This window comes from Mus musculus, chromosome 7 (assembly GCF_000001635.26).
Source record: "Mus musculus strain C57BL/6J chromosome 7, GRCm38.p6 C57BL/6J".
In the NCBI taxonomy this organism is placed as follows: domain Eukaryota; kingdom Metazoa; phylum Chordata; class Mammalia; order Rodentia; family Muridae; genus Mus; species Mus musculus.
Window position 1 is genome coordinate 120,572,003 of NC_000073.6, and position 18,596 is coordinate 120,590,598.

Below are 18,596 nucleotides of genomic sequence, written 5' to 3' on the forward strand. Positions count from 1 at the left end.
AAAGAAAAGAAAAGAAAAGAGAAAAGAAAAGAGAAGAGAAAAGAAAAGAGAAGAGAAGAGAAGGAAAGTAAAAAAAAGAAAATTTAAGTCTGTGTCTTAGCTAGTTTTTCATTGCTATGAAGAGACACCATGATGGGAGCAACTCTTATAAAAGACAGGATTGTCCCTATGTCCTAAGGTTATAAAGGCCACTCTAGTTGGACAGTGTTGGTTTATGAGAGGGATTCTGTTAACTACCTACTGTTGGTCAGCATAGTGATGGTATCATGGTCATTACACATCACAGTTTACTTTTACAAATTGAAGTTTCACAAATGGCGCCTTTCTTCCTTGCATTCAGTAAGTACAAAAGAGGAAGCAAGAGTTCTCCATACATTCATGGCATGTAAGTAGCAGTACTCTTCAGGTTTGGTCTCAAGGGAATAAATACTTCTAATAAAATATCAGCGTCTTACACTTCTAATGTTTCCATTGCCCGCTTGAAGATTATAAACACATTCTACTTTTGTTTTTTAATAGCGGAGAGAAGCGCTGAGGACAACTCTTCCGGAAGGTACAATTTTATACATTCTTAGAGACTTGACAACTGATTAAAACAGAAAAGAAAATAGTCTTTTGAATGCTTCACTCTGGCACGGACACCCTGCTGGATGTTTAATATTGTTCTGATTGTTAGCACAGAGGTTTAAAAAGGGTCTGTGTGGTTATAATCTATTTTATACCAGTTAAGTAACTGTTATGCATAAAGGTTGAGCAATTGGCTTGTGATCTTGTAATTGACATGTAGGTGGCCCAGTTTTCTCCCTTGTGATTTCTCTTGCCCTGATGCATATACAATGATGGGGGTTGCATAGTATCAGTCCAGAGATACATGTCCATATCAGTTCAGTTCAAACTACAGAATTCAGTTATGAAGTGGCTGGCTTGAAAATTTCCTGAGCATCCCTAGTCCAAGGATGTCCCAGTTTTTGACAAGGGCATTGATAGCCTTGTTTCTTATTGGCTTGGCTTTTAGAATATCAGTTTTGTCTGTAGTGGAAGATAAGTGCTCAGACTGAATACAAAAGTCAAAATGAAACCACAATAGAAGTAGTCAAGTTGCCAGGCAGTGGTGGTGCATGCCTTTAATCCAAGCACTTGGGAGGCAGAGCTCCAGCAAGGAAGGAGGCGGGACTCCTAAGGCTCCACCCCTAGCAGAAGAGGTATTATTGATTTATGGCTACATTTTTTCTTTAGGAGTGTGACCACTGGTGGTAGGTTCACCATGCCCCAGTCATGACCCTGGTTTCATGCACTAACTGGATCTGTGTATTAAAAATAATATATAAGAAGGTCATGAAGTTGGGAAGATGATGTGATGAGGGCATCCTTGGGTGAGTTGGGGGTGGATATCATCAAGATGCATTGTATGCATATATAAAATTGTTAAGCAATCAGTATATATATAAAATAAATATCCATCTCTATTATGTCTCCCCACACAACATTCATATATGTTACACAGCTGGAAGGGTGGCTTTTACCTACTTATGTACAAATTTCAATTGCAGAAAGGTGGAAATTCATATTCTAGCACATAAAAAAGACTTTTGTGGCTCTCCAGGACTCTCTGAGCTGTCCACACTAACCCCAGCAACCATGTCATAGTTTGAGCACACAGCTTTCAGGGTCTATTTTTCCTTGCTTTCGTGCCTTATCTTGTGTTCACCCTGCCTGGGTCCAGAAAACAGCCTTCACACCTGTCTTTACCTTCTCTGACCTTGGCAAAACACCCTGTGTTTATAGCATTTTCTAGGCTTCAAAGTAACAACTGACTCTTCTGTGAATCCCTAGCAAGAATCATGTCCAGTGCAAAATTGGTGGATAATTCACTTTGTGTTCTCATTTGGTGATTTCTGGCTTGGTGTAGGACTATTGTCTGTTATTTGAGAACACAGTAAACACTGTGGTCTCAGTAGCTGCTTATTGGTGAGGAAGTGAGTTAATATGTTTTCTGAAGGTTTGTTTGTTTATTGATTTAATAGGAAGGACCAACAGAGTCAGGAACTGGAAAACATAGAAAAGGTAATGTTTCAGAAAAAAATAATCACAATTTGCCTTATGTTGATAGAGGGCACTAAAGCATTAAAAATGATGCTGATGAATGTCTGAAAATCTCCTAAGCTCCACTGGAAGCTATAAGACAGACAAAGGTGGAGTTACGCTTGTAATTTCAGGAATTAAGAAGCTGAGGTGGAGCAAACATAGAAGTGGATGCTCACAGTCAGCTATTGGATGGATCACAGGGCCTCCCAATGGAGGAGCTAGAGAAAGTAACCAAGGAGCTAAAGGGATCTGCAACCCTATAGGTGGAACAACAATATGAACTACCCAGTACCCCCCAGAGCTCATGTCTGCACTGCATATGTTATCAGAAGATGGCCTAGTCGGCCATCAGTGGAAAGAGAGGCCCATTGGTCATGCAAACTTTATCTGCCTCAGTACAGGGGAATGCCAGGGCCAAAAAGTGGGAGTGGGGGGGAGGGGAGTGGGGGGGAGCGGGGGGGGGGGACTTTTGGGATAGCATTGGAATGAAATAAATACCTAATAAAAAAACAAAACAAAACAACAACAACAAAAAGAAGCTGAGGTGGGAGGAGCAAGAGTTCAAGGACAACCTGGAGCACATTGTAGGGCCAACCTCAAAAAGAGAGAGAGGGGGGAAAGGAGGAACGAGAGGGAAGGGAGGGAGGGAGGCAATCAAGGAGGGAGGGAGGAAGGGAGGGAAGAAAGGAAGGAATTGACACATGTAAATTATATAGATCCTAACATGATATTCATTCCTTTTCAAACCCTTTGTGATTTTCCTTGCTCCTTGAAATTCGGCTTCTTGGGCTGGAGAGATGGCTCAGTGATTAAGCGTACTGACTGCTCTTACAGAGGTCCTGAGTTCAATTCCCAACAACCAAATGGTGGCTCACAACCATTTGTAATGGGATACAATGCCCTCTTCTGGTGTGTCTGAAGACAGCGACAGTGTACTCAATATAAAATAAACAAATAAGTATTTGAAAAAGAAAAAGAAAAGAAGTTCAGCTTCTCACTATAGAACCTATCACATCTTGTTTTCTCTGATCTCTCTTACAAATGACATATGGGTAATTTCCAAACTACCCCAAAAGCCTTGTGGGATGATCTGTTCACAGCCTAGTCTAATCCACTCTTTTCCCAGATAATTATGACAAATTTAGGCAATTCAAAGAGTTGGGGGGGTTGTTTTGTTTTGTTTTTAGTTTGGGGGCTCTGGCTAAGAGTGCTTCCTGCTCTTGCAGAGGACCCAGTTTCAATTCCCAGAATCTGCATAGAGTCTCACAACCATTCCAGTTCCAGGGGACCTGGCACTTTCCACAGGTAGCATACATACAGAATACAAAGCACACATACAGAATAAAATAAGTATTTTTAATATTTCAAAATATATTCAACTAAATAAACAAAACTCTCCACTTGCCAAATATTCTTACTTTTTACTTTATAATGTCTCATTTCCTTATGGAATAGTTCTAGGTCTAGAGAGAGACATTGAGCCTAGCTTGGATTTTTGAAACCAAAACCCATCCCAGCAACATACTTCCTCCAGCAAGGATACATCTACTCCAACAAGGCCACACCCCCCAAATCTCTATCAACTAGCACCATTCCCTAATGAGCAAACATTCAAATACATGAGCCTATGGGAGCCATTCCACTTAGACCAACACAGAATCTAACTGTATGTGCTAAATAATTCTTTTCCTAAAACTCAAAATGCTTTGCCTGAGTAAGGACTTCAGTTTCTACACTTCATGAATTTATCCTGATCTCTCTTCTAAGTGCCTAGTTGCCTTATTTTTAAGAAGTTACAAGAAGAGACTTTGACCCTGGTCTCTCTGTCTCCTCCCTCCTCTCTGCCATCACCTACATTCTTTCTTGCAAGCAACTTCATTTCCTACTGGATGACCACTTTTCAGGCCTGATATGCCTTTGTACCAATGACAAAACAAACTCTGCCCTTTCTCCACGTGTTCCCTTTATGTGTGTCTACATGGCTGCAAAGACGGGCTCTCTGATGTCTATGATGGTGAGACTTAGCTGTTTGTTGATTAGATCCCAGTCACAGGAATGCAAAACTTCACATTATAGCATGAAAAATATCTTTCACGGCTTGGCTTCAATTCCCTTTCTGAGACATCCATCTCCTTCTGAGTAGCCATATCCCACTTCTAGCATATCACGCTCACAGCCCTGTTTGCCTTGCTTCTATGTCCCACACTTCCGCTCATGCTCCTCTGACCCAGAATTGCTCTCATACCTCCCTTTGCTTTCTTTGCTTTGGCTTATCACCCTGTGTGTGTGTGTTTCCTGGGCTTCAGAAGCAGAAATGACTTTTCTTTCCTTTTAATACTTTAAATGATTAATTTGTTTTTACGTCACGTACATCGGTATTTTGCTGGCATGTGGTGTCTTTGTGAGGTTGTCAGACCCCTTGGAACTGGAGCTGTGGACAGTTGTGAGCTGCCATGTAGGTGCTGGGATTTGAACCTGGGTCCTCTGGAAGAGCAGCCAGTGTTCTGGATGGCTGAGCCAGCTCTCCTCAGTCCAGAACTGACTTCTGTAGGTGCTCCTCACTATACTCCTTTCAAGTATAGAAATAATGGATGACTCACGTCCGTTCTCAATTGTTAAAGATAACTCTTCTTGGATGAAGAGAAGAATCTTATCTTCTACTTCCAGCTTGAGCCACAATTGTGCCATTATTGGATAAACACAAGAAATATTTTTTATTCACTTAGCAGGTGAGTAGGTGAGTAAATAGATGTTTTTAGTCGTGTTTCTCTTTTTCTCATTTTTTAATAGGAAGAATTGACAGAGCCAGGAACTGGACCAGAAGAACAAGGTAGTGTTTCAGAAAGCCTTGCTGGGAAGTCTATTTTTAGTCATCCTGACTCTTCCCCTTTACTGCAGCACACAGAGGCCATTTCTAATCTGCCATCTTACTTGTGCAAAAGTCTTCCTGATGCTGAATATTATCTAGTGTGTCTCCAAAAGGATTATGCTCCACTCTCAAAGAGAAAGTAAAAATTGTCCTTGCTTATTGCTCTCTAGTCTATAGTGTCTGGCTTCCTTACAGAATAGTTCTAAGTTGCATGCTCTCATCACACATGTGCATTTGTCAGCAGAGCCAGATGGAGGGGTGACATCAGTGGAAGAACCAAGGAGGCTCAATGGCAGAGGAGATGACCAGCCTCAGGCATGTAATAATTCCTATTTCTATTCTCATTAAATACGGTTTCTTTTCCTTTCATAAATTAGGATAGATCAAATGGATATATTTTCCTAATAACCTTGCAGAATCCTTATATCATCATTTCATGTCTAGCATTTATCTTTAGTAATATTAATTAATGCTTTCACAGTTCATACATGTAGATAATACATTCTGGCCAACTTGCCCCATCCTTACCCCTTTCCCACCAACAAACTCCCCCTCCCAACAAGCCCCCCTTCCGCTATCATATCTCTTTGGTTTGTTTTCCTTTTCTCTGTGATTCACTGAGTTTAACCAGTAGTGTTTGTCTTCATGTGGATGTAAGTGCTGCTATTGCCTAGGCTATGAGACACTAACTAGTTATAAAGCTTAAATATGTCTTATATTATACAGTAACTTATAGCTAAACTTGGTTGTAATTGAAAAGGACTTTCTCTGGGTGCTTCTGTGTAACTTCTCACAGATGAGGAAGGTGAGGTAAAAAGCTGAGCCCTGTTTCTATGGTTGAGGCTATGCGTGGTTGTGAGCTAGGCCGCTGAATGAAATGCTGATAAATCATCATTCCAGAACTTTCCATGTGTAGCTTATGTAAACAGACTCCAGTGCTCGGTTTACAGAACTAGTTTCTTATTATAGATTTTTATCATCTTAATACTTAACGGAAACAAATGTATCATTCATTTAGTCGTTCAGTATTTAATTCACTACAAATGTTCTAACTAAAATTCAGGCGTTGTCTATCTTCATTTTCAGTGGAGAGTGGGTCATAGAAAGCATTTTACAGGATTATAACACATTGATTTTTTTTTTCTTTACATTAACTTTGGCAGACATCGAATTAATGACAAGTGTTTTTAAAGAGACAGAAACAGATAAAAATCATAGAATTAAAAATGTTCTTTGTGCTTTATATGCCCCAGTACAGGGGAACCCCAGGGCCAAAAAGGGGGAGTGGGTGGGTAGGGGATTGGGGGGGTGGGTATGGGGGACTTTTGGGATAGCATTGAAAATGTAAACGAGGAAAATACCTAATTAAAAAATAAATTTAAAAAAAATGTTCTTTGTGATCTGCAACCCTATAGGTACAACAACAATATGAACTAACCAGTACCCCCCAGAGCTCGTGTCTCTAGCTGCATATGTATCAGAAGATGGCCTAGTCGGCCATCAGTGGAAAGAGAGGCCCATTGGTCATGCAAACTTTATATGCCTCAGTACAGGGAAACGCCAGGGCCAAGAAATGGGAGTGGGGGGGGGAGGGAGGGGAGTTGTGGGGAGAGTATGGGGGACTTGAAATATAAATGAAGAAAATACCTAATTAAGAAAAATTCTTTAAACTTAAAAAAAAATGTCCTTTGTAGAGTAGTTGTGTGGAGCACACCTTTAATTCCAGCATATAGGAGGCAGAGACAGGCAGAGTCTGAGTTCGAGGCTACCCTGGTGTACATAGCTAGTCCCAAGCCAGTGGAGACTACACATTGAGACCTTTCTTTAAAAAGAACAAAAACAGACCAACAAAAAGCATCTTCTGTGGTTTGGTCATGGTTATCTGTCAACTGCCCACTCAGTAACTACGGTCTGGCTTACACATGAAACTCTCGCAGCCCTCCTTTGCCCTGTGATGAGAGCCCCTGCCTAGAACGACCGCCACAGCTCCCTGTGTTTTCCCTGACTCCCATGTTTGTAGCATCTCCTTTACAGGTAGAACTGACTCCTCCCTTCAATGGGCCCTTACAATCATTTCAGCTATAGGAATAATGGGTGACTCATTTCTGTTCACGTTTTTTTTCTTTTTTTTTTTTCATTCTTTTTTTATTAGATATTTTCTTCATTTACATTTCAAATACTATCCCCAACGTCCCCTATTCCCTCCCCCCACCCTGCTCCCCAACCCACCCACTCCCACTTCCTGGCCCTGGCATTCCCCTGTACTGGGACATATGATCTTTGCAATATCAAGGGCCTCTCCTCCCATTGATGGCTGTTCTCGTTTTTTTTTTTTAACATGACTCTACCTCAGCTTGAATGGAGCACAGCATCCGTCTTCTAGTCTCATCTTCGCCAGGATATGCTTGATAACACAGTCAATAGCTGAGGTCCTAACAACTGCTTTAGTTTAGTTATTTTAGTGAGTGAATAGATAGGTTCATGACGTCCTTTCTCCTTTTGCTTTTAATAGGAAGGTGAAACAGCACCAAGGACTAGAGAAGAAGAGCAAGGTATGTTTCATAGAAGCATGACTCACACGCTGTCAAACAGTGGGAGAGGACATAAAATGAAACGAACCAGTATCCGTGAAGAATTTCTAAGCCTCAGTGCAATCTTAAGATAATCAAAGTTAGCAAATCAAACACTCGTAACCCCAGAAGGGCTTGAGGCAGAAAGATTGTATGCCCCCAGGACACCCTGGGGGAGACGGCTTGATGCAGTCTCAAAACTATAAAGGAAAAAATATGGCAAGGACAAAAGGACAAAAGGGTGTAGATCCAAATGACAGCACCCCCATTTAATAGCTTTCTTTTGGTCCGCATTTCTTTGGTGACCACCACAAGTTGCTGAAATTATTTTTTCTTATGAATGCTGTTTTACAGAAATATGAACAGTTCGTTCAAGACTTATATGCATGTCTGAGATTCATAATAATGTACGTTCTAGCTCACACATCTAGAACTTCCTGTTACAGGTGTGACATGTAAAGCGACAGGAAAAGAGGATGGCGACGAATCATCTTGGGATTCTGAGGTATCGTCTATTGCTGTTGTTACATTTTTAATGATTGTTAAAGGAAGTTAGCACTGAAGGGGGTGACTTTCTCACTTCTGTCATGCTTACTGGGAACTCTCCCCCACACGTTTCACCTGGCATTCTCCGCAGCATCGCATGGTAGTACTGTAATGAAGGACAGAACAAGTCCGTTACTTCAGGGAGTCATGTAATGAGGCTGTGATTGTACCGCGGATGCCCAGCCTGATCGTGCTAAGGGCTCAGCTTGGCTCTGAATCCTATGGTAGAATTGAAGGCATACACTGGGTCTACCATGGTTGAATGTTTCCGTTGAATGTATCCGTGTGTAAAAGTCCTAATAATCATAAAAAAGCTTTAGACCTGTTGTACAGAACTATCCTCGCAGGCAAACGCCACTGTCTTCAGGGGTTCTGCTGTGTCTGCTCCCAGAAAATCATATCTGGACTGGTTATCATCATTCCTTCTTGGAAGAAGGGGTGGGGAGGGTCATGGGACCCTCACCTGAGTATTCAGCCATCCCTCCCAACAGTTGTATGCAATTCTGCCCTAACTCAAGAACGTTCTATACAGAACAGTGTATCTAATCTGCTCCCCATTGTGCCTCGAATGAGCTTGAACTACCCATCGCTGTACGATTATCACAATCAGTCTTTGCCTTGTAATATGTAGAAGAGAAAGTGCATGCTGCCTTTTAACTAAGTCTTAATATTATTTTAATTGTCAAATCTCGATTGGGACCAAGTTGGGTAATATATTTAGCATTTGTATGCATTTATTTTAATATAAATCATCTTATATTAATTTGGTGTGTTTATCACTTTTTCCTTACACAAATACTCTGAAAGCTCTTGTTCACGTACGTGAAGGAGCTTCTACAATATACTTTTGGCACCCATGACATACTCCAAAAGCGTCTCATCATACCATGAGGCTTAACATTGAGATGAACTATGTGGGAAGATTTTAGTGTTTCAGGCTGTACTATAGCAAGTATACTGTTAAGAATATGTCCTCTGGCCAGTCAGTGGTAGTGCAGACCTTAAATCACAGCATTCAACAGGCAGATACAGGCAGATCTCTGAGTTCAAGGCCAGCCTGGTCTACAGAGCTAGAACCAGAACAGCCAGAAATATACTTTTTATTATTATATTTATATTTTATTATATCATTATTTGTTTACAAATATTATATGAATATTATTCTTTATATAAATATCATTTATACATTATGTATATAAAAATAAATATGTGTTATAAATGTATATTTATAAATAAATTTATATTTATATAAAATAAATAGAAATATATAAATATATTTGTGATATATAAAATATATAAGACTAACATATTAAAATGTACACACATGCACATATATATATGTGTGTGTGTGTGTGTGGATAGATAGATAGATAGATAGATAGATAGATAGATAGATAGACAGACAGACAGACAGACAGATAGATAGATAGATAGATATCCATCCTCTGTTCTGAGGTGAGGAATGGAGGCAGAGTTCCAGTCACTGAGGTTACCGCTGTGACAGCCTGCACATCCATTAGTATTTCATATGTAACAGTGTTCAGATGGCAGTCAGGAGTCACTGAAGATAAAAGGCCACCTGATCCAGAGAGCATTAATATTGTCTATAAAAATACTTTGTGTTTCAATATAAGTCTGCCTTGTTTTTATATCAAATACTTTTTGAAATAGCATTTATCTGTTCAGAAAGGACTCTATCAACTCATTCTTTATGGGGGGGATTCAAGACAGGATTTCTCTGTGTAGCCCTGGCTGTCCTGGAACTCACTTTGTAGACCAGGCTGGCCTTGAACTCAGAAATCCACCTGCCTCTGCCTCCCGAGTGCTGGGATTAAAGGCATGCGCCACCACACCCAGCTCGCTCAACTCATTCTTAATGTTAATTTTTACAGAGTGTCTCTGAGAATCTCCCACTTATTCGCATTGGTGTTGATGGACTATTGCAAGTAAATGGGCAAGCAGTAGGTAAGAACAGTGTCATTAAAAATGTCATTTGATCCGACAAAGTGTTTTCTTAAACATGACCATACATGTACACTAATAACCAAGGGCTTTTTCCTGTTGAATGGTCAGAAAGTATGTGGAGAAATGCGATGATAATAAGACGTGTGTGTGTGTGTGTGTGTGTGTGTGTGTGTGTGTGTGTACACAAATGTGTATATGCATGTGTATGTATGTGTGTGTGTATATATATATATATATATATATATATATATATATATATATACACTCTTCATAAGAAAGCTGATCAATATTACAATTCTAAAATCTACTACTCAGTAGATAGTAAGTGGTGATAATAATGCCTTTAAAATGTTTTGTCATAAGGATGCACAGATGTATGTCTGGTATTGTCATATTTAAATATAATTGATTGCATGTCTCCCTTTGCATTTTAGAAAACCCAGAGAAATATCTTCATTGGCTGGTAATAACACTTACCTTTTATCTTGAATTACTATGCATGTGTATCACATTAGATATGCAATATGTATTAACCAGCTTATTTCAAATCTCATCTAGCCTAAGAGAAAAGGAGAAGAATCTGTCAAACAAAAGACTCCTAATCAAACAAAAGGAGTCAGGGGTTTGCAGGCAGTCCCACCAGGTAATCTTTAAAATAAAAATTATTTTGCAGAGAGATTAAACTGGTTGAAAAAAACCTCTCTTCTTGTTTCTAATTCTTTTTTCTCACAAATTTAGTATAAGGATTTGATGTAAACGTCTCACATGTTCTTTTTAGATCCCTGGTTTGAAAGAGGCATTTACAAGCACAAGAAAAAAAAATTGATTTGAAATGTAAGCTTTAACTCAGCTATTTTGGCTTACATATTCTAGTTTCTTAATGTTTTCAATTTGGAATCCTTGCATTTTCAGGGAATCAGAAAGAGCAGTTATGAAACTCAATTTCTCCAAAATATAGAAATGCTTCCTGGAGAACCAGGGGGACCCCAATATTTGGAGTCTAGATATGGAAACAGCAGAAATTGTCTACACATACACACACACACCACATACCACACACATATAGCACACACATACATACACACACACACATATGTACATACACAAGTACATGTGTATGCACATACACACATGAACACAAAAATGAGTTGTGAATCTACAGGATACCCATTCCACTGGTGTCTTGCATTAAGGTATTCTACTTCATGCATACATTAATTGGGGGCCAACCAGTCACAGTCAAATACAATAAAATTTCCATATAATAAAATATAACATTTTTCCTATACATGTAATAGTCTAGACAACTTTACTTTTTAAAGCAGTCAATAGAAGAAATAAGCCTAAAGTTACTTGTGTATAAAAGTGACTTACTTGCTTTTAAAAAAAAAAAAAAAGCTTGGAAATAAAGATGGAGCCTGACAGATGCTGAGCATACATTGTGCCTCTGGACTGCATCCCCAGCCACACATGTCTACATGTACGAACTCAGTAGATCTTAGAACATGTTTTATCAAAACACTACACTAAATTCCTTCAGTTGTGAACATGGGAAAAGAAAAGGAAGTTACCACCCGCCCCCGCCACCACCGGCTTAGCAAACTTCACATCTCATCTGGCCTCTACCTAAAGTAATTCACAGCGCTTATGCTCCAGAGCTCCAGATTCCTCATGATCCATCTGATAAAATTCCATTTCCTGTTGGGCATTGCTAATGTTATATGCTAAATGCCTCTGGGAAGCTTCCCTTGGTCCACGTCTGCATCACCTGAGTTTCCACCGCTGCCTTTCACATCCTCACTGAGTCGTGTACCCCACGATCTCCTAGCTTGAAGCCTTGAGGTGGTCTGTCTCTAACTCCAGCATTATCACAAGCCACTCTTTAAAACACTAACATCCGAGAGCTGACGGTTACCACGAGCATTCATAAGCTGTCTCCCCTTAACATGCCGTTTCCGGTCTTGACCCATTTGTCTGGTACCTGGCATTACGAATCTGCTATGGCCCCTGAACTTTAGACAGACTGTGTAGTAATTCTTTGTTGCGGCTCCCAGGCCCCTACCTTCTACCTTCACCGGCCTTCCCTCTGACTCTTCCACCCTAGGCTCAGGTCTGACTCTAGGAAAGCTGCCCATCACTTTGAGTTTACAAATCTTTAAATTACCATACCTAGCAGCTCACAGGAACTCAATAACTAGTGAGTAAAATAATCTTCTTATACAAAGATGACCTCCTGTTTCCTCCAATTCGGTTCAAATGGTAAGGATGCCATAAAGAAATGATAAGAAAATGAGACAGCTGCAAAGAAAGAAGCAATTCTTTAACTAGATGTGCTCATTAGTTTCTGTCAACTCAACACAGAGCCATCTAGGAGGAGGGACCCTCAATTAAGAAAATGCCTCCACCAGACTGGTCTGTAGGCAAGTCTATAGGCCACATTCTTGATTAATGACTGACATGGGAGAGTCCAGCCCACTGTGGATGGCACCACCCCTGGGCAAGTAATCCTGGGCTCTACAAGAAAGCAGGCTGAGGAAGCCCGTAGGCTCGGTCCTCCATGGCTTCTGTGTCAGCTCTTGCTGCAGGGCCCTTGCCTCGAGTTTCTACCTGGATTCCTCAGTAACGGACTGTGAGCTGTGAGACACAATGAACCCTTTACTCCCAAGGTGCTGTGGGAATTTCTCACAGCAATAGAGACCCAAGGGGTCACCAAAGAGTGAGCCATGTTTATATACCTTTATAATCCATGCCAAGTTTAAAAGAAAAAAGTTTTGAATACTAGACAAAAACACATCAGATATAAGAACAGAGTGTGTGCCCACTAGTGAAAGTGTGAAAGGAACTGGAGTGTTGGAAATCACTCGTGAGCATTTTGCTTAGGCTAGTTATAAGTTATTGTCACAGTTAAGAACAAGGTTTAATGTGAACTTGTATTTTTGTGTCATATTTTAACTTTGTTGAGATTAAGTTTCTTCATGTAGAGAGCTTGTGGAATCTAGTGTCTCTCCAAAACTGTTAAAATTATGGATAATTAGAATTATTTCCCAATTTTTTTGGATAATAAGGAACATTGCCTACAGAAGTAGCATTCAGCCAAAAATCCTTAATTTGGAAAATGAGGAAAAATAGTTATTATTATTATTTTCTATTAATTTTTATAATACCTATTGCCTTAACTGTTTTAAGTAATTAGTTTTAATTATACATACATGTTTCTCAGCAGAACCAGGTTTAGAATTGACTTCAGAGGAAAAGCACAAAGAGCTCTCCAGAAATGAAGCTAGCCAGCATCAGGTGTGTAATGATTTGTGCTCGAGTTGATGACTAACACTGTCTTCTCTGACTTAAGGATGCTTGATAAAGTTTGGAGACCCTTGAAATGCGGGCTTTTCACATAACTCAAGGGCTCCCTAACCAAACACTTGGCAATTGATTCCAAAAGAGAACGCTGAAGTTCTGGGGTACATTGGCTTATAAAGATCAATACAAATCAAGGGACGTGTTCAGAAGTAGTGGTGGCTTATGCTTCTTCTCACCCAAAGGGACATGAAATAACTTTGTAAAAGTCATACTTTCTATCTTTGTTTCTCTCATTAATCCAATAACAATATCAGGTAATTTATCTGACCCAAACTTGTACTGTATTATATATTTTGGTATCAAAAAGGTTAGGTTGGGCATGAAGACCTGGCTCAGTGCTTAAGAGCACCTACTGCTCTTCCAGAAAACCTGCCTCAGTTTAGTTCCCAGCATCCAGCATCAGGCAGCTCAAAGCCACCTGTGGCTCTAGCTCCTGGCATCTGATGCCCTTCCTTGAACTCCTTAGCATCTACACTCGTGTGCACATGGCACATCCACACACAGACATGCATATCTATACAAAAATTTAAAATAATAAAAATTAATCTTTTAACATTAGGTAATAAAATATACTGCACCATCCACCTGGAGAAGCGCTGTTGATTTGTGAAGGTTCGTCAGAAGAGGCAGGGTTGAACAGAACAGCAATGGCTTGTGCTGTAAGATCGAGAATCGACAAATGGGACCTAATGAAACTCCAAAGTTTCTGCAAGGCAAAAGACACCGTCAATAAGACAAAAAGACCACCAACAGATTGGGAAAGGATCTTTACCTATCCTAAATCAGATAGGGGACTAATATCCAACATATATAAAGAACTCAAGAAGGTGGACTTCAGAAAATCAAATAACCCCATTAAAAAATGGGGCTCAGAACTGAACAAAGAATTCTCACCTGAGGAATACCGAATGGCAGAGAAGCACTTGAAAAAATGTTCAACATCCTTAATCATCAGGGAAATGCAAATCAAAACAACCCTGAGATTCCACCTCACACCAGTCAGAATGGCTAAGATCAAAAATTCAGGTGACAGCAGATGCTGGCGAGGATGTGGAGAAAGAGGAACACTCCTCCATTGTTGGTGGGAGTGCAGGCTTGTACAACCACTCTGGAAATCAGTCTGGCGGTTCCTCAGAAAACTGGACATAGTACTACCGGAGGATCCAGCAATACCTCTCCTGGGCATATATCCAGAAGATGCCCCAACAGGTAAGAAGGACACATGCTCCACTATGTTCATAGCAGCCTTATTTATAATAGCCAGAAGCTGGAAAGAACCTAGATGCCCCTCAACAGAGGAATGGATACAGAAAATGTGGTACATCTACACAATGGAGTACTACTCAGCTATTAAAAAGAATGAATTTATGAAATTCCTAGCCAAATGGATGGACCTGGAGGGCATCATCCTGAGTGAGGTAACACATTCACAAAGAAACTCACACAATATGTATTCACTGATAAGTGGATATTAGCCCCAAACCTAGGATACCCAAGATATAAGATATAATTTGCTAAACACATGAAACTCAAGGAGAATGAAGACTGAAGTGTGGACACTATGCCCCTCCTTAGATTTGGGAACAAAACACCCATGGAAGGAGTTACAGAGACGGAGTTTGGAGCTGAGATGAAAGGATGGACCATGTAGAGACTGCCATAGCCAGGGATCCACCCCATAATCAGCATCCAAACGCTGACACCATTGCATACACTAGCAAGATTTTATTGAAAGGACGCAGATGTAGCTGTCTCTTGTGAGACTATGCCGGGGCCCAGCAAACACAGAAGTGGATGCTCACAGTCAGCTAATGGATGGATCATAGGGCTCCCAATGGAGGAGCTAGAGAAAGTAGCCAAGGAGCTAAAGGGATCTGCAACCCTATAGGTGGAACAACATTATGAGCTAACCAGTACCCCGGAGCTCTTGACTCTAGCTGCATATATATCAAAAGATGGCCTAGTCGGCCATCACTGGAAAGAGAGGCCCATTGGACTTGCAAACTTTATATGCCCCAGTACAGGGGAATACCAGGGCCAAAAAGGGGGAGTGGGTGGGCAGGGGAGTGGGGGTGGGTGGATATGGGGGACTTTTGGTATAGCATTGGAAATGTAAATGAGTTAAATACCTAATAAAAAATGGAAAAAAAAAAAACATTCCTGCATTTTTGGGATGAAGCTTACTTAACTGTGGTGGATGATCTTTTTTATGTGATCTTAGAGTATAGTATGCTTGCAAGTACTTATTGAGTACTTTTGCTTCTGTGTACATAAAGGAAGTTGATTTAAAAAAAAAAAAAAAAAAAAAAAAAGAAGAGGCAGGGTAGAGCTCTGTGCCTCACGGCAGAAAAAAAAATTACTTGGGCACCTGAGGAGAAAGACAGATTCACAGTCAGCCATATGAATGCAGATATTAAATGCCAGAAAAGCAGTCCAGAGAAAAGCTAAAATCCAACTTCAGCTGATGCCGAAGGCAGGGGACACAGCTGACTTCCCTCTCTCCAGCAAAGGCACAGCAGTGAAAGGGGAGATGCAGAGCCAAGGGGAGTGCAAACGAAGAACTGGAAGACACACATGCTCCCAGGAGATGCTGTTTTATCCCAGCTCCATGAAGACCTTGTAGTGAGTCAGGTGATCAGTGCTGAGGAATTCTGGACCAACTGTTTAGATATGAATGCAAAAGATAGTTCTTCATCCAATCACAAGCAGGATGTTGACACTTCTCACGCTTTCTGGCTGATGCCTGGTCCTAAACAGATGGCTGTAATGATTGAGGTATAATTTAACTTCTGATATCACTAAGTCTGTATTTAGGACCTATCCAGCAGTAAAAATGAAGTATGCAGAAAACATGCACCACACCAAGGCAGAAAGGGGGTCTGGACAATGTTTCCCAGTCCTGTTATTTTTATAGGGACCGAGAAACACAGGAATCAAAGAATCTCCTCGCAGAGTGTACAAAAATTGGTGGAAAGGGATTTAAAACGATGGTTTCACTAGGAGTGAAACCCCCAATGCTAGATTTTTTTTTTTTTTTGCCTTTTCTTTGTCTTTATTCACAGGCTGCTTCATTTACTTAAAAATTTATGATCGTTTTGAGATCATTGGAAATTTGATTCGTGGTTAAGTTAGGCATTGTTATTTATATCTCTGACTTTTATAAATGACTTATTTTTTTTTTTTTTTGCCAGGGCCAAAAAGGGGGAGTGGGCGGGTAGGGGAGTGGGGGTGGGTGGGTATGGGGGACTTTTGGTATAGCATTGGAAATGTAAATGAGCTAAATACCTAATAAAAAATGGAAAAGAAAAAAGAAAAAAAAAATAAGCCAATGCTAGATTTGACAGTTTAGGAAGATAGAGGCCAACAGAGGGCATCAGATCCCCTGGAAGTGATTATAAGCTCACAGTCGTGAGCGCTAGGAACCAAACACACTCCCTCTGCAAAGTGCTCTTAGCCACTGAGCCATGTCTCCAGCCCCTCTGCTTAGATGTTCCACGTGCAGAATGAAACAAACCTTTGATTCTGATGCTCATAAGCCCGCTTGTTTCTGGCTCTTCCATATTTTATTTTAAAAAGCATTGATCGGCATTTGCTTAGGTGGTCTTTGAACCACTTCCCTTCCAGTAAGGCTGATCACATCCCCTCATAGCCCCTTAAATCTTAACCTACATGAACTGGCTTACAGGGCCTTAGCAATTATGCCGTGTACTGAAGAAGGCCAGTAAACAAGAGTGGACAGCCACGAGTGGAAGTACACTTTGCTAAGAGGAGACAATTTGTCAGTTGTTAAGTGAGTAAGGTACAAGAGAAATCTTTTGAAGATGGAATGTGGAGAAATCTGAAAGGGTCATCTGATGACAACTACCTGGGAGTGGGGGGTGCTGTAGTTAGACCTTGGAGGGTTGGGCGTCTGCCTGGACTAACAATTGGAAAGGGCAATAAAACCAAAAGCTGAATCTAAGATAAATAAATTAATTAAAATAAAAAGGCGCTTATACACAAAACAGGCCATGTCCTTAAGACTATTAAGTGAATCGCTTTGAAGCGTTTTTTGGCGGTCCTCTGACTCAGAGAAGGCAGAAAGGCTGATGATCGATTGTCGCTCCTGTTGCCTGAGAGGCACTCGTCTATCCACTCAGCACTCCTATTCCACTACTTGAAACTAAGAGTTGGGTGATAAAATCAAAGAAAGCAACTAATGTTAATCGTTGAAAAGTTAGCAGTTATCCTTTGTCTCAACCTTTCATTAAAGGTTGAAGAAGGAAGGAAGCAGGAATGGAGTGAATGGGGCGCATCAGAGAGCCTGCAGGCTGCTGCTCTTGACGGCGGTGACCTCACATCACCTCTACCGAGGAGGAGGAACAAGCAGGCCGGGAAACCCGGAACACAGGAGTCTCCTAGTGTAGACAGCAAAGAGCAGGATGGGTCAGAATGTGGTGACATTATTTTTCTTCTATAAGATTCTAATTTAGATCAATATTTGTGATTAACAAACTTTACTTCTTGAGATATCTTGATATTGCATGAATTTAAAAACAATAATATATAATTTTTCCAATCACATTGGTATCTTGTCTAAAAATAATTATTATTGGAAGATGTATAAAAAAGATATCACTGTTGTTAAAATGAAATGGGGCATAATTTTGAATGTAATATTTATTTAAATTTTCCTATATATCATGCTTTTAACCTTAAAACTCCACTTTATTTTAAAACTGAGACGGGGCCCACATCATCCGTAGCCCATATTGGCTTCTAGTTTGTAGAAGTTTTTCTACATCAGCCTCCAAAGTGCTGGGATTACAGGTGTGATCTATCACACTCAGATTTACAATTTGACTTGTCCCAGAAAGGGCTCATCTTTCTGGGACAGGGAAATGTGACTGGTAAAACACACTCAAGCTTGCCTTACAAGGCCTGCAAGAGGGCAGAGATGCTTGCAACCAAGCATGGTGACTTTCAACTTCTGGGCCTTGAGTGATAAAAAGACACCCACTGTGGCACATGGACACACACACACATGTGCACACAAAATAAATGTTTTTTTAAAAAACCCTTTAAATGTGTTAAGGATATTTGTTATATAACCATATAACAAAAATATATTAATATAACATAATGAATACATGAAGGATATGTAATATATTAAGGATATTCATCTAAATGATTTATAGTATACACATAAGTAGGTTAAGGAT

The 18,596-nt window shown here is 40.2% G+C and overlaps 2 long non-coding RNA genes and 1 pseudogene across 3 annotated transcripts; all 3 read left to right on the forward strand.

Moving 5' to 3' along the window:
* The first annotated feature begins 7,464 nt into the window (after positions 1 to 7,464).
* On the forward strand, positions 7,465 to 10,590 carry Gm46019. Its single transcript, XR_001778354.2, has 4 exons — positions 7,465 to 7,506; positions 7,971 to 8,029; positions 9,963 to 10,035; positions 10,470 to 10,590. It is a non-coding gene; the product is annotated as a predicted gene, 46019 (long non-coding RNA).
* Positions 10,591 to 10,598: 8 nt separating this feature from the next.
* On the forward strand, positions 10,599 to 17,814 carry Gm46020. Of its 2 annotated transcripts, none has more exons than XR_001778355.1 (3): positions 10,599 to 10,678; positions 13,256 to 13,329; positions 17,648 to 17,814. It is a non-coding gene; the product is annotated as a predicted gene, 46020 (long non-coding RNA). The 2 variants fall into 2 exon arrangements; XR_001778356.1 differs by having other exon boundaries at positions 13,259 to 13,329.
* Positions 15,960 to 16,420, forward strand: Gm4105 (predicted gene 4105; annotated as a pseudogene).
* Positions 17,815 to 18,596: the final 782 nt, after the last annotated feature.